The sequence below is a fragment of the Phalacrocorax aristotelis genome, chromosome 1 (assembly GCF_949628215.1).
Source record: "Phalacrocorax aristotelis chromosome 1, bGulAri2.1, whole genome shotgun sequence".
Classification (NCBI taxonomy): domain Eukaryota; kingdom Metazoa; phylum Chordata; class Aves; order Suliformes; family Phalacrocoracidae; genus Phalacrocorax; species Phalacrocorax aristotelis.
The window spans coordinates 139,077,706-139,092,551 of record NC_134276.1 but is presented as its reverse complement, the minus strand read 5'-3'; the positions used below and the strand labels follow the sequence as shown (position 1 = coordinate 139,092,551).

The 14,846-nt window shown below is 40.3% G+C and overlaps 1 protein-coding gene across 10 annotated transcripts in view; it reads right to left on the bottom strand.

The window, feature by feature from the left end:
• Nucleotides 1-14,846, bottom strand: part of DUSP16 (dual specificity phosphatase 16) — a 71,146-nt gene that overhangs the window by 50,531 nt on the left and 5,769 nt on the right. Inside the window, exons 1-2 of one of the 10 annotated variants that reach the window (XM_075112062.1) lie at nt 12,145-12,263; nt 5,954-6,075 (exon numbers count right to left, since the gene is read on the bottom strand). The exons of the other annotated variants lie outside the window; for them this stretch is intronic. The gene's annotated coding sequence lies outside the window, so the exon portion shown is untranslated. Of the gene's footprint in view, nt 1-5,953; nt 6,076-12,144; nt 12,264-14,846 lie in introns of those variants that run through there. 10 annotated transcript variants of the gene reach the window in all.

The window sequence follows — 14,846 nt, the reverse complement described above, 5'->3', positions numbered from 1 at the left end:
GAGGAGGCACGGCAAAGAGACACCTGGGAGAAGCCAGTTTCTACCAATGAATGCCAAAAGCATTTCAGGTGTGCAGACTTAGGCGAGAAATCTTTTCCAGAAAAGACTTCATCCTGACTCAGTTGCCCTCTCTGATAGGATTATAGTACGGGTCAAAATATGCAGGAAGAGACTTTAATGCAACCACAGAAGCAGAGGTCACCAGGAAAAAGGGGAAGGAGAAGCACTCCTCCCACCCCCTTCAGGCTTCTTCCTCTGCAGCCACACCACCAGGCTCAAGCTAGAGCAGTAAATGCCTAGGCACACACTTCTGAAATCAAATAATCCATAACCTGGGAGCTGGGAAAAGTCAAGCAGAAATCCAAATAATTTTTAGAACATCCAAATTTTAACTTAGCTTAGACTGCTTCAGAACAGGTAAAATAAAAAAACCCTATGACTTAGATCTAGAAGAAAATGTGTCTAGTCTACCTGTAGCTACAATGCCTATCCAAGACTAAAACATTCTTCCTAATCTTGTTCTTACCATCATCTTAAAGCATAGTTTTGCCAAGGTTCAGCTTTCTGGCACTCTATTGAAAGCATAACTACATAAGATCTTCTTGAGAACCAGCTTTAGGTTTGGCAGGGAGACCACCTGGCATCAAAGGTGTGCCTTTTGGTATGCCTATGGCCACATGCCTGAATTTTAGTCAAAAAGCAAGAAGCTGCATGGAATTTTTTTTTTTTTTTACATATGTTTGGCAGCTGAATTCTCTTGATATTCCACAGGCATTGAGCATGCTTCAGTGCAGGGACAGATAATGTGCAGAGGAGATGCTTAAATCTAAGACTCACGAGCTAGCTCTGAACAAAACCAGCAACTTGGTGCTCAATCTAGCTTTGATAGAAGGGTAGGTTTATTTGTGCAGGCTCACCCCACACCATGGCTATAGAGCTTTCCATACCCCAGCTAGACACTTTCTCCACAGCACTTCACGGTATAGAGCAGATGGACCAGGCTGAGCATCTCAATCTCCACTCTCTCTCACTGCCACATCCAGAATTATTGGTTCTACAATTGCTGCTGTGTGCCACTACAGTACCAAACACCAGAGAAAGCAGACGATCTCTTAAGCTGGTGTTATTATTTCTGCTTAAACACACTAGCAGAATAAGGAATGGAAAATAATCTTACCATGAGCACACAGAAGTTGCTGCAGACAGCAGGGGTGGTCTGTGTATGGAGTTGAGTGAGAAGTATGCTAGAATAACTGAAGGAGAGGAAAAATACACTAGTGCCCCAAAAATATGAACCTGGCCATCAGATATTAATCCACAAAACCTACAGTTGTCCCCAGGAGTTGATTCACTTTTGGTCTTAAACAAAGAATGCACTGCTTGGATAGGAAAGGGGAACCTGTCCACAAAGAACTCCTGCTCCGTGGTACAAATGGATGGTGCCTGCTGCCTGGATCTAAAGATCCAAAGCCCCGTGGCTCAGTTTGAAGTGCACCATTGCCCCATATGCTAGATTGCCACAGTTTTTTGGTGTGTTTAAGGTAAAACTCAAATAACCAACTCCTTTCCATAGAGTCAGGTATGAGAAAGTACCTGCATGATGATTGCTCACACAGTCTCAGCACACCATCCTTGTTCTTACACAGCATGATAGGTTCCTTACATAAGCACCTTCCTCGGGGCAGTACTCACTCAGTCAAGGAGTAATTATTTAACCATGATCCCATCTGCTTTGCATTCCCGTTAAAGAAAATCTTATGCAAAAAGGTAAGAGCTTGGCTGTGAGTCCTTGGCCGAAATACCCTCTTACCAAGTGCTGTGCTGCTTGCCAGGTCATCGCTGTTTGTATTTCAGAAGTTTGCAACAGACAGACCGTGCCAAATCTGAAGAACTTGGTCATTAAAAGAAAAACTTTAAGGCTAACAGTAGGAAGTGCTTTCCATGCTTCACTAATCTTCTCAAACTATAGGGTACAGACAATTACAATTAATAAAGTATTCTTAGGAAGCTAATGACAGCTTTGAAGCCATGGTTTCCCTACTTCAGGTAGATTGGAATGAGGAAAACAGCTGGGAAGAAAGATTCTCTTACTGTACTTTAGCCCCTCGCAAACACAAAAAGGACTGCCAAGGGAAGCTGCCCCACTCTAGACAGCAATTTAAGGGGTACAGATCTATCCAGGATCATCAGTTTCTCTATCTGCCTACCCATGGGAAATACCTTGATTACCAGCACCTGAGCTTATAACCACAGAAAAGCACAATCCTATTCCACATTAACTACTTAAAGGCATTTGAGATGTTTCTTCTGAAAGGAGTGGACAGACGAAGCTCACCAGCTCCAAGAACAACATCTGAAAAAACACACTGTCACCACTCCACAAAGAGATGTGCAATAAAATGGCCCACTCCTTCACGGCATTTTGTACCCACTACCATACAGAACTCCCATGACTTTAAGCAGTAGCTCCCAGGCAGGATGCTGAATAAACTAGGTAAGTATCTTCTAGCACATTTCTATTTTGACAAAACCATAGCCATATCCAAAATTCTTTTGGTGGACAACTGACATCAAGTAAATTATTTACTGACTTAGAATTCAAATTTCTTTTTAGGGATAAATGATCACAGAGAACCAGACTAACTAAGAATCTAAATATGGGTACCTTACTAATAGTGTTTTCAAGGCACAATCAAATCCTCCTGGGGCCTATCACAGACTGTCCATCCATCCAGCAAGGCTAAAGACAGTTCCCATGGTACTCCACCCATCTCTTGCTCTTTTCAGACCTATAATTGCATTCAGGTTTATCCACGAGAAAGCTTTTCTAATGAGCGAAGTTCCATGTCTGAACCCAGCAAGTAGATTACCAATAGTTTCAGACACAGACAAACTTGCAAAATCCATCTCTAGACTACTGATGCCCCGAGCAGGAATGGTGTGTTGCATCCACCATGGTAGCAGCATTCAGAACTTTACAAAGAGAGCAGCCAATGTGCAAAGAGCCTGGAGGTAACAATTCTATCAGGTTTACCGAGATAGGCATCTGCTGATTGTCTCACAACAATTAAGAAAACCTTAAAGTTGAATAATTATGAAGGAGAAGAGCAACTCTGGGCCATCTTTGATGCTTCACAGGTTTCAACTAAACAATAAAGAACAAGAGATTGAGCCTCCTGGAAGGTCTGGTAATTTTTTTAACTTATTTATATTGTTATCATGATCAATTGCATTTTGATTTTAATTTTTGAATCCAGGAGAGTTAATTCATCTGTTACAAAACTAGAAACATAGCTAAATTGTTTGAGGTTGAGAGCCACACTAGGGATAAATGAATTTGTGGCATCCTATATAAATAGTTCAGTGAAAATCCAGCATTACGTATTAGCACCTGATGGGCCTTTTAAAAACATGGTCAGATGTGAAAATTCATCCAGAAAACTTGCCAATTTGTTGTAGCTTTGAGTTTCCTTAAAAAAAACCAAACCCAAACACACCACTCTGAAAGCATCTCTCCGTTTAACACACACACAGGTGCACTACTTCACTAAGTTCCCAGAGAACACAGTAACTGCAGCAGTCAAAGTGATGTGTCCTACTGGAGCAGAAACAAGTTTACATGAACTATGTTTTGGGTACCGTCAGGAGCCACCACGTGTAAACCCATCACTTTGACACCTCATCTTAGACTGCTGTCTCAAAATTGAAATCTGTTAAAACCTCTGCAGCAAACCTAATAATGCATTAAGGAAACAATCACTGCTTGTAACACAGTATCAAGAGAAAAAGTAGAAAGACAGGAATTAACACCAGAAGTTAGAGAAGAAAGGTGGTTTTGTTTAAGACTTACTTTGAAGATGTCATGCTGTGCATGCCAACCGTTGGCAGTGATCAACAAAAGTAAATTCTTGCTGTTAACAGAAGTAACTGAAAAGACAAGCAACCTAAGATGTCACTACACTTTCTTCTGGATTTTAGCTACCACACATTGCAATAAAAACAGTGAAAGAAAGAAAACATGATTAACCGATGGCCCATCTAGAGAAAGGTGTCACTAGCTAAGGGCTTCACCTACAAATCAAGTCACTGCATGTTTCACTCATTTCTAGTACCCTTCTGATAGAACTAAAAAAACCTGCTAGAGCTGAGAGGCTCCCCTTTTTGCATTACCCTTTTCCATCAACTTCCTTCATCTCATGATGGATTTTTCCCTAGACTTCTACATCAAAGCTAGAGTTATATCCTGCCCATTTTTCTGCTTGGTATTAAGACAATTTAAACAATTTAGATGGATGAAAAATACTCACCTAGGTGTACAATCTCTTTTTGCTAGTAGCACAGTAGCATTTCCTTTGGTCATAATAATGCTGCTCACATCTGCACGGAACACTGCAGCAAACGTAATTTTGCAGACCTCTTCCTTTGACCAGATGCATCTTTATTTTCTTCTTAAGCCAATCAAGATAACACAAGAACCTCACCTATCTCACACGCCTTCCAAACACTGCCTCAAAACCCCTACTTTGCCACAACGTATACAAGGACTTTGGCATCAGTACTAAGACTATTATGTCGACCAGAATTGCCTAGGTGAACACCTCTCCCCTCTGCCTCTGGGACCACCAAACACAGCAGAGTCCATGGTCTGTGACTGGCCTCCTGGGCTCGGTAATAAATATCTGTATTACTGCATGGAAGGGATACTCTAAAAAAAGTGTATATTAAGTAAAAATAAGCTGCAACTTTGGTTTCAGATGCCAAAGCAAACAAGATTAGTACTCCATAAAGAAAATAACCGAGTTATTTACCACTTTGGAGTTCTACCAAGTATTTGACACAACCAAGCTAAAACTGAGGACTTTAGTGTATTTTCATTACAACTTGTTTTTGACTAATTTGGTCTCAGGACAGCACTGTTTTTTGCAGAAAAAAAAGATGCAATCTCCAGTACTTTTTCTCTACTTCTGGAGTAATGCTTCTTAATCATTCCATTTCACAACAGTGAGGTTAAAAAAAAAAACTACCAAACTCAAGAAACAAATATTTTAATAACAAGTGCTTAGTGTTCATAACAATTTTATGCTTGCAGAGGTGCCATGTTATTTCAGACAGAGTATATTTCAAAATGGAAACCCATCAGGAGGGAATTTAGAGAATCATGCTCCCCAAATGAAGGGAAGACAGCTGGTACAGAAATGGTGAGCACACTATACTATTGGTCCAGCCTTTCTTACTCCTTTAGTTGGTAAAATTGCACTGGCATTAAATCTGAAGTCAACTGAAACATTCTGTATATGAGGAATCTTTTCCTAGGGGGAAAATAAAAACAAACAAATCCCAAAAAGAGTCTGTACGTGGCTTTTGGGAGAAGGGGAGGAACAACAGGAAGGAGAAAGAGATTACTACAAATCTGGCGTCTTTAATTCAGGAAATCATCAGAGCTCTTGCAATTCCCCCAAACTAAACAAGAAATTACACAGTTACTGTGGAAAAGGGGGAAAAGCCAAGCCAATTCTGTTTAGAGAAGGAAGTCAGAGGAATACCATGCCAAATGCAAGAGGAATTTAATTTGATGAAGGAGAATCTACAATTTAGCCTTTGAACCACGGCAGGACATGCCAAGGGACATTTTTTGTTCTGTGTTTGTTCTTTACCTGGAAATAAGAAACTAAGCTTTTCCCCTGCTCCTCACTAGAGTGATCTTAGTACTATGTTGGAAAGCCAGTTTACTGTCTGCATTTGCTCTCTGCTAAATGACAGTGGCCATAATACAACTGAGTTCACCACACACATGGAAGGAATCGTACCAAAACTAGTACCATGCTGTTACGTTCAGAAATGGTGATCAAGACACCAATGGCCCAAAAGATCCCCCATTCAAGGAGAGATAGGAAATGAAAAGCTGCATGTTTAGCTCCCCACTGAGCCTGAAAGTTGCGAAAGGTATACATACCACTTCACAAGGAAAGGGAACAGGAAGCCAGGGAAGAAAAGAGTCATTATGCTTAAATGGTAACATTTTCGTGTGGTTACACAGGCCAAATGAGCATATCCCAGAAAAATGTGAATCCAAGCCTGGGTAAAGAAACAGAGAGCAGAATAAATGACAGAAGATTAAAGAAGATTCAAAAAAAAAATATTTGGGAGAGCAAAGCATATCAGATCTGAAAAACATATCAAAATAATAAGACAAATAATAAGAGCTGGTGCACAAAAATGAAGGGTGCAATTAAATTTGATACTAGCAACCAGGTAATAATAGCTGAGAGAGCAAAACCAGGTTTCTTTGCAAAAGCCTCTCCCACACAGGATGCTGGCAAAAGATAGGTTTGATAGACTAAGATGACCTACTGTCAGGATCAACATATCAAAAGAAAAGAAAAAAAAAATTTATTAAGTCACCATGTCCCCAAATTTATGAGGGAATTGAGGAATGTAAGGGTCTAGCAGATAACAGAAGAATGTCATGCTCATTAAAGCAAGCTATTCCAGCATAGGTAGGAAGTGTTTGTAAAACATGCTAAAGGGTGACAGAAAAAAGTAAAAGAAAAAAACAATCGGTGAACTTTAGTACTAGAAAAAATTACTTCGAAGTAGCCATACAGAACCTTTAGCAGACCTGATGACAGGCATAAACAAGCATAAGGCAAGAAATGAAGGATGACACAGAACCACCCTTCTCCATCTGACCCACACCCACCATTAAATTTGCCCATGTGTCTTTGAGCATGTCAACTCAATTGTTGAAAGGAACTTTATGTAGACTTACTAGAAAGTTCATTTTGTAGTCTATAACAAAAAGTTCCAAAGAATCTAAATTTTAAGATAAACATAATATTTACAACTATATGGACACAGCCATTCCTCACCACTGAGGAGATGGAAAAAACTCAAAGGACTAGTGGTGGGGGTGTGTGTGAACAAAAAGGCAAACTGATGTCTCTGTTGATAGAAACAATATTGGATGAAGTTATTGGACATGAACCACTTTTTAGGTTAATTATTTCTCTTTGCACCTGGCTGAATGGCAGAGCTGTGTCGACAGACAGGCTACTTCAGTTAACTTGTTCGTACAAACCCACATGCAAATTTGATGCAAGTCAGCAAACCTCAGTCTGCACGCTCTGGAAAAAAAAGGTCTCTTCCCTGAATGATGAGAGCCCTCAGCTGCCAAAACGCCACCAAGAACGACACTAGTATCGCCATGCTGTAGGGACAGCAGCTTCATCAGTAGGATGCTCTGGATTCCTATCTGCCCTATACATGCTCTTCTGCAACACCACCCCTTCCCATGTGGATGCCATTGCATTACCGCAATGCAAGCAGCCACACAGCAACAGGGGCTCTGCAGAACTCCAGCTGAACCAGCAGAACCTTGTTACTCTAGGCAGGACTCCAAGAAGGTGATCCTGGTATCAGCATACTGTTACTCTAAGTAAATGTAAAGAACACTCCAAAAAACCCAAATTATTTTAAGATTGAAAGTATTTTAAAAAATACAATGTTATTATTAAAAAGAAGTCAGAACTCCCCCCACCCAAAGAGGCGTGGGAGTACTAAACCAAGCTCTAGGTTTAATCAACACCTCCCCTGGAGCAGCAGGCAGAGATGACATGAGCAATTAACAAGTGAGGAAAATGAAAGTTCCACATGACAACTCTGAAGACACTGGTACCATTTAAATTAATATAAAAAGGGAAAAGGGGAAAAAAAAAATCAGACAGGATAAAAAATTAATAGGCATCACTAGCCATCCATTCTCAAAGCAGAAAAGACTTTTCATTTTACCAAGTAAGTATGATAACAAAGAAATGCTTTCAAGTTTTCAGTAAAAAGAGATTAGGCTTTCATTTCAATTTCCTTTGACAGACCAAGTAATGATCAGAAATCACAAGCATATTCAAACAAATACATCATAAGCTAATGAATGTGCAAAATTTATCTGCCTACTTCAGATAGCTATAACCACTAAAACTTCATACTAAGTGTTCCAGGAAGACCATGTATCCAGATCTTCTCAATTCATTATACGTAGACATAGCCTAAGAAGGCTTATCTGCAAGGCTGTTCTGCTTCACTAGCTAATTAATTGCTTTACTTATCATGCAAAACATTGAGAAATCACTTTGAATGAAAGCTTTATAAGATATAAGCTGCTCTGGGCAGAGTGTGCATGTATATATACATCTATGCAAGTGTTCATGTATATATAGATACAGTTTGTATGTGGGTCTATGTATATGAAACCACACACACACATATATATGTCCTGCCACTTGTTTTAAAGGAAAAGCATCCTGACTGAACTGAAGTTCTAAACTTGTCAGGTGGCAGACAAGCAAGAGTTGCCAACAGAGCACAAAGCTCTTGGAGCTCTGGGAAGCCAAGCCAAGCTAAGCCAAGCCAATTTGAACACACAGCAGCAAATGAACAGCTGTCAGGTTTTTAGCTTGGATTGATGGTTCCAGTTTTACTTTCCAGTGGGCAAATCCATGTAATGAATACACTTCTTGCTGCCTCTGCAGAAAGATAAGCTTGGAAAGGAATTCCTCTGAATTTAAACAATTCCCTCCAGACTGCCATGGGCTGCATCAGGCTTACCTGCAGTGCAGGACACAGGTAACTCCTGTGGGTACTCTCATGACTTGGCTTGTGGGCCAAGCACACAGGAAGCCCCCAAACAAGGCTGAAGCCAGGTCTCTGGTACAAAAGAAACACTTTTGCTGGAGCACATGTGGCTGCTAAACCACTAAGCCCATTCCTAGCCCCTCAGCAGGCAGACACTTAACAGGAGGCAGAGCCCATTATACCTTTGGCTGCTAGAAGAACTGCTGTTTCAGAGCATCACATGCACACACGCACCCAGCTGAAAGGGCAGACTGAGGAGAGACCCTCCATGGCAGCTTAAAACAGGCTGAGTCAGGGCTACCAGAGAGCAACCATGTTCTGTACGCCAGCTCACATATTAATGCAGTGAGCTGACTCAAAAGAGCTAAACCAGTCACAAACTAACTCTACAAGCAAGTAAAATAAACAAACACATAAATAAACCACATCCAAACAATTTTCAGCCATTTCTGGTTCCCAGCTCCAGCTCTCTGTCAGATCCTGAGAGCCATTAAAAGAGTGAGTTTGCAATAACTGTGGCTGGGAAGACAAGAAAAGAATCACAGTAACTGTGAGCATTTGGTGTTACCTGCCATACAAACACACGGCTACAATGCACTAACTTGAGAGCTCCACCGGTTCCAGTGGATCTATGTTAATGTTCTCTCATTTCACTTCTATTGCTGCTGAACCTAATTCTTTTGGTCAACAAGGGTAATAGCAAGTGGGCAGAACGCAGAAGAGAGGATGGTCTACAGAGTATTTTACTTCTCAGGCTTGACTATATGCCAAAAAGGCAGGTAATTTAAGGTCTGGCATGGAGCAAATGACCAACTAGAGCCTGCAGAGCAAACAGTATGACGGATTTCTGGTCTACTTCAAGCAAAACACGAACAGAATAGGCTACTTGAGGCCAAGTCAGAGAACAAGCTCACAAGTGAAGTATGAGCAGTCATAAAAAACTACTCTAAGCAGCAGACCTAGGGCAACAGCTAGAGGCAGAGGGCCTGTGTCAAGCAGCTGGACTTGGTAACCTTTTCTACTAGGACAGCCAGAAAAAGACACTTTGTCAATAGCCCTCAGACTACTGTTCTTCCGCCATCCGTATTCAGGTTAAAGCTCCTTGTGGCACTGACTAGTTGTGTTTACAAAGCACTCACTCCAGTGGCAGCACACAACATAACCAAAAATATTAGAAGACAAACAGCAGGGGCCTGGGGAGGCTGGTACATTTGTACCTGCAACTTTGTTAGAGGACATCAGCCTCTTGAACTGGACGCATTCTAGAAGCAAACACAAAATTTGTCAAGCTTTTTCTTTTTCCCCAAAGATAAAAGTTTCTCTTCCATCTAGGATGGCTACATACATACCCAGTTCACAAATAGCCTACAATAAACTACTAATAGCATGAAGAAAAATAGCAACTCACAAAAGAAGTGTTTAGACATATCATCTTCCCCGCTCCTTCCTATCCTCTCAGTTGCATTGAAAGACACATCTTTACATGGACTTGGGAGCATGCTATTTGAAGCCTAAATCTCTGAACCATATATATTTCCGACATGAACATACGGTCTGTAGTGCAACATTTTGAAATCAACTCATTCTTAAATATTTAGAAATGCATACTGATAAAGACCAAATACAGAAACCCACGCAATACTATTCTCCCAACAGCCACCACATATTCTAATCCAGCACTTCTAGTTTTTGATATGTATTTTCAGTTACATGAATTATACAGGCTCAGAAAGACAAAACACACAACTCATTAGTGTTCAGCAATCTTTAAAGATAATTTCTAAAAGCACAAATAGTATTTACTACTATGAACCCACCAGAAACTACACCTTTTTCTGTACTTCCTACAACTTGACAAAAGATTTTTTTTTCGGACTGCCTGTCAAATGGCTTTTCCTCATACACATGGAAAAGAACTCTTTCGTTATCTACTACTACAAGCTTAGTACTACTAGCCAAAGTGGAGCCATTCTATGCTGTTGTTACATTAGAACTGCATTTTGGTGATTTAAAAGCTCTTTTTCTTCCTTTTTAAAAATATTTTTAATCTCTGTTGACTCTACTTTCTTCTTCTTTTCCCTTTATTAGCCCATATGGTATATTTTTTTAACTTCTGATCAATACCTCTTCTTCTCCATTATTCCCTATTTCTTTCTCTCTAGTTCTGTTCCTTAAGCACATCTCCCTTTTCAAGTATTTTCACAATGACAAAAGTTGACCCTAACACCACAAAACTTTTGGAGCTGGGAATACCATTTGAAACTTCAGCTCCAGAAAGTGATAGGCCTGAAGAGTTTTCCGCTGTAGTGCAATTTAACAGCATTTTGCTCACATTTGTCCACAGATATCGGAAGACAGTACTGCATTTAAAGTTATTCATTTAAACATAAATCAGAACTAATTCTGCAGAATTATGAATTCAAGAAATGCTATTTTACTGCTGGTGGAGAAGCTGAAAGATGTGGTTATATGTTGGTGGTTTAATTACTTTACCTTTATCATGTCTCAAAGCAGCTGATTTACTCGATGCCCATCCCATTCCACCTGTCCAAAAGAAGGTAATGCTATTTTCTACCAATAGGCAGACTTCTCTGGCTGTGCTCTGATGTACACCTACTGACATTTGAAAGGGAGAGACCTTTCAAGGAGGAAGTTAGGCTTCGAGATTCTTATTTTGCCAACGTAAACAGAAAAAAACCAGGTAAATAAGTGATAAATAGCTAAGTAAGAATAATGCTTGACTGTCCTGAAAAGCAGTATCACCAGTTGGGCAAAATACTAAGCACTCAGTAGAAATGCCTTACTGTGGTGGATACAGCAAGAAGATATTTTTAAGTGTACTTTATAATTTAGTTAAGCTAAGATACATAAAAATGTGCTACTAACGGATATCTAGTCCAGTATCAGGCAGGTTCCAGGTCAGGGAAAGCATAATATTAAAGTGATTTTTTTTTTCCCTAGGACCTCTAATTTCTATCATATGCTTGAAGTTTTGTTTTGTTTTTTAAACCAAAATTGAACTGGAGACCACGCATGTCAGTACTGAGGTATAGCTGTTTGCTGAGCATGTACACACACAAAAAATTAAATGCTCAACATCCCTCCCAAGTTAATCCATAACATAAATTCTTGGCTTTGAAATATTCAAAGACTTAAATCATCAACACTGCCTTGAATTTTTTTTTAAAATTATTCATCAAGCCATGAAAGCCATTTTTCTGCCAAAGTAGACAGCCTCTTCAAGGAAAAGGGGGAAGAAAAAAAAGAAAAAAAAAAGAGGAAAAACCACCATCGAAGGACTTGGCAGCCTTTAAAAATTCCCAAAACAAACACTGAGTCTCTCTAAGCTAGCATTTGCTAACAGTGCCACTGTACTCAGCTTTTTTGTGTGTGCCTGCCACTAAGCAGCACCTAAGAACAGATAGTCTCAAAGCTTCCTGAAAGGACAGGACCTAGACTTTTAACCTGAATCAGTCCCCCCCCTTCCCCACCCACCCACCTCCCATATTGCATTACCTCCTTATTGTTGACTGAAACAGTAGACAAAGTCAGTGACTGAAAAGCACATTCTTCCTATTTGAATGCAAAATCTTGAAAATCCTCACCACAGCTCAATTAGAAAGATTAGACAATCATTGGTTGAACCCTCTCAAAATCCTGTAACTAAAAGAAAAAGATTTAGTCTTAAACAGCAGCTGTATTTTCACTTAGCTATGCAGACATTTCATAGCCACTTTGCCATAGAGGCTTATGTCTGGGCGTTTGAATAAAAATAGCTAATGTGCTTGCTTGTTACGCCATTAAATAAAGTGCACAAAGGAATTGCCAGTACTGTTTTTGCCCATGAAAGGCAATGGTCATTAATAGCTTGTATTTGCAGAAGGCTGTCAGAGGAACAGCATGCCTGAGCTTCCTCCACAGTTTTCTATAGGTTTAACCATACAAGAGACAGCAGGGGAAAAGACACTACATGGTTTCCTTGTTCCAGCACAGGTCACATCTGCAGGAGAGTTGGCAAGTCATGCAAGCCTTAGCTGGAGAAAAAGATTTGAGTCCTGTAAATCTGAAGGGACAAAAAGATGTGGGTCTCTTAATGGAAAAAGTATCTTGGGAGAATGTGCAATGATGATATTAGTTAGAAACTTGACACCTTCTTTTGCTCTCCTGAATAGTACGCTGGAGAATTGCACTTGTATTACTATTATTTTTCATCTGTTTTATGCTTGAAGGAGTTAACTTTTTTCCAGCAATATTTTGAGAGGAAACAGGCAACAAATGGGCTACTCATACAATCATTTCTGGGCTGGATGAACAGATTTTTCAGGCATTTTCAAATAGGTCCACCTGGAAATCACAGCAGACAGGCGAAGTGAGCCACAGCGAGGAAACAGGCTTTGTCAATTGGATAGTATCCAAACCTGGATCACCTAAAAGCAGAATGGAGGACTGAGAAGCTGACAGTGTGCTTACAACATGTCAACCATGAGAAGTCAGGGATTTTTCACCAGCTGGACAAGAAAGCTCACTCCACTGAGCAGGAAAAACATATCATCATACATATGCAGATGAAAGGTTACATGCAAGAAAAAATCAAAACAAAACAGAGAAGGGAGATAGCGAGAAACAAACAAGGTAGCAGAGGAAAGCGAAAGTACAAGTATAAGCAACTTTATTAGCTTGTCTAAATATGCCTACTAAGTAAGTCTCCTACTAGCTAGAAGAACACGAAGTTTACCAGCTCTCATAAGGACGGTGCCTGCTTACCTTCAGCTGCCGTGCCTTCCCAAGATCGTGACTATGAACCTATAGACCAGTCATTGTTAAGTACCTCTTTTCAGTAAGGCCTCGCTGTGTCAAGCTCGAGAGCTTTTAGGAAAGTGAAATGACATGGGAGTACCATGGGAGAAAGGGGAAGAAGATACTGGGTCCTGTTGCTATGCGAAGAGACTTGCCATCAATGCAGACCTCCAAACAGACTGTGGGAAGAGAGATTTTCAGAGCCTATCCTCAGTTTGGAGTGCACCTGCCTTGTACCCAGGGTCTTGGGAGAGGCAGAGGGAGCCCTACTACAGCGGTGACACCAATCTGCCTTCTGCTAATCTAGATTCAATCTAGTGCATATTTTCAGGCTTACTTGGACCTAACAACATGTCAACCCAACGCACTAAGATTACTGCTGTACTTTTTTTTTGCTGGAATATTCTTTGTCCTTGTTTAAAAACTGGCAAAGCTTTTGTTGTTGAAACCAAGACAGAGTTTATTCTGTTTGCTCCCCAAGAGTTGCTAAAAGGAGGCCTCTACCTAAATTGTTTTATTTAAGAAAGGTACTTCTCAGCACGATGAGCTAGAAGAGACACATAACACGAAGTTTCTTCCCGCTCCAGCTCTCTTCCCTCCCAGTTTTTGCACAGTTAAAGCAGACTCCCATGAAACTGTCAGGGACAGCAGAGCTGGAAAGCAAGAGAAAACACTGAGTCTCAAGCACAATTTTTAAAGAAAGAAGGTATGAAATCCCGACACCTAAGCAGGTTCCCACCTGTAACAAAATACTTGGGGGAACTATAGAGATGATAGGTGCTATACTTATTCCAGATAGCATTAATAAAATGAGTGGAATGTAATCTCATGCCTGTTCTTTAGGCAAATGTTCTTGGTGCTTACGACCCACTTCTCAAATTAAGGCTTGTTTCAGTAGCGGGATGGCAGGGTCTGAAGTGTAGTTCAGACTCTTTGCATGTATTTGGAAGATGGTCCTTAGAATATGGATGGCTTCCATGCTTAAGGGATTGTATAAACTTAGTGAAATACACAGTATGGGAAAGTCACCATCCTACAGGTACGAACCCAAGACCTGACATGGGATTTGAGTCTTTAAAGTCTGGGGTGAATGATTCTTACACCTAGCAATCAAGAAGCCAAAACAACACTTGGGCTATTAAGTGTGGTGTTTGTATCCCTAACATTATGAATTATTCAGCCTTTAAACATGCTTTACTTGGGGTTCAGTAGGAGCAAAACACAGTACCAAATCAATTTTATGCAGAATAGTGGGGGGGAGACAGAGTTGCTTTCCTATTTTGAGAGCAACATCTATGCTGCATATGCAGAGCCAAAGCCTTCTAATCCAGCAGGCCGAATACATACTAGTTATTCAAACTCAAGAACGTGTGCATAAAAGGAATTTCATACAATTAGTCTCTGTTGTCCCCCTCGTTTTA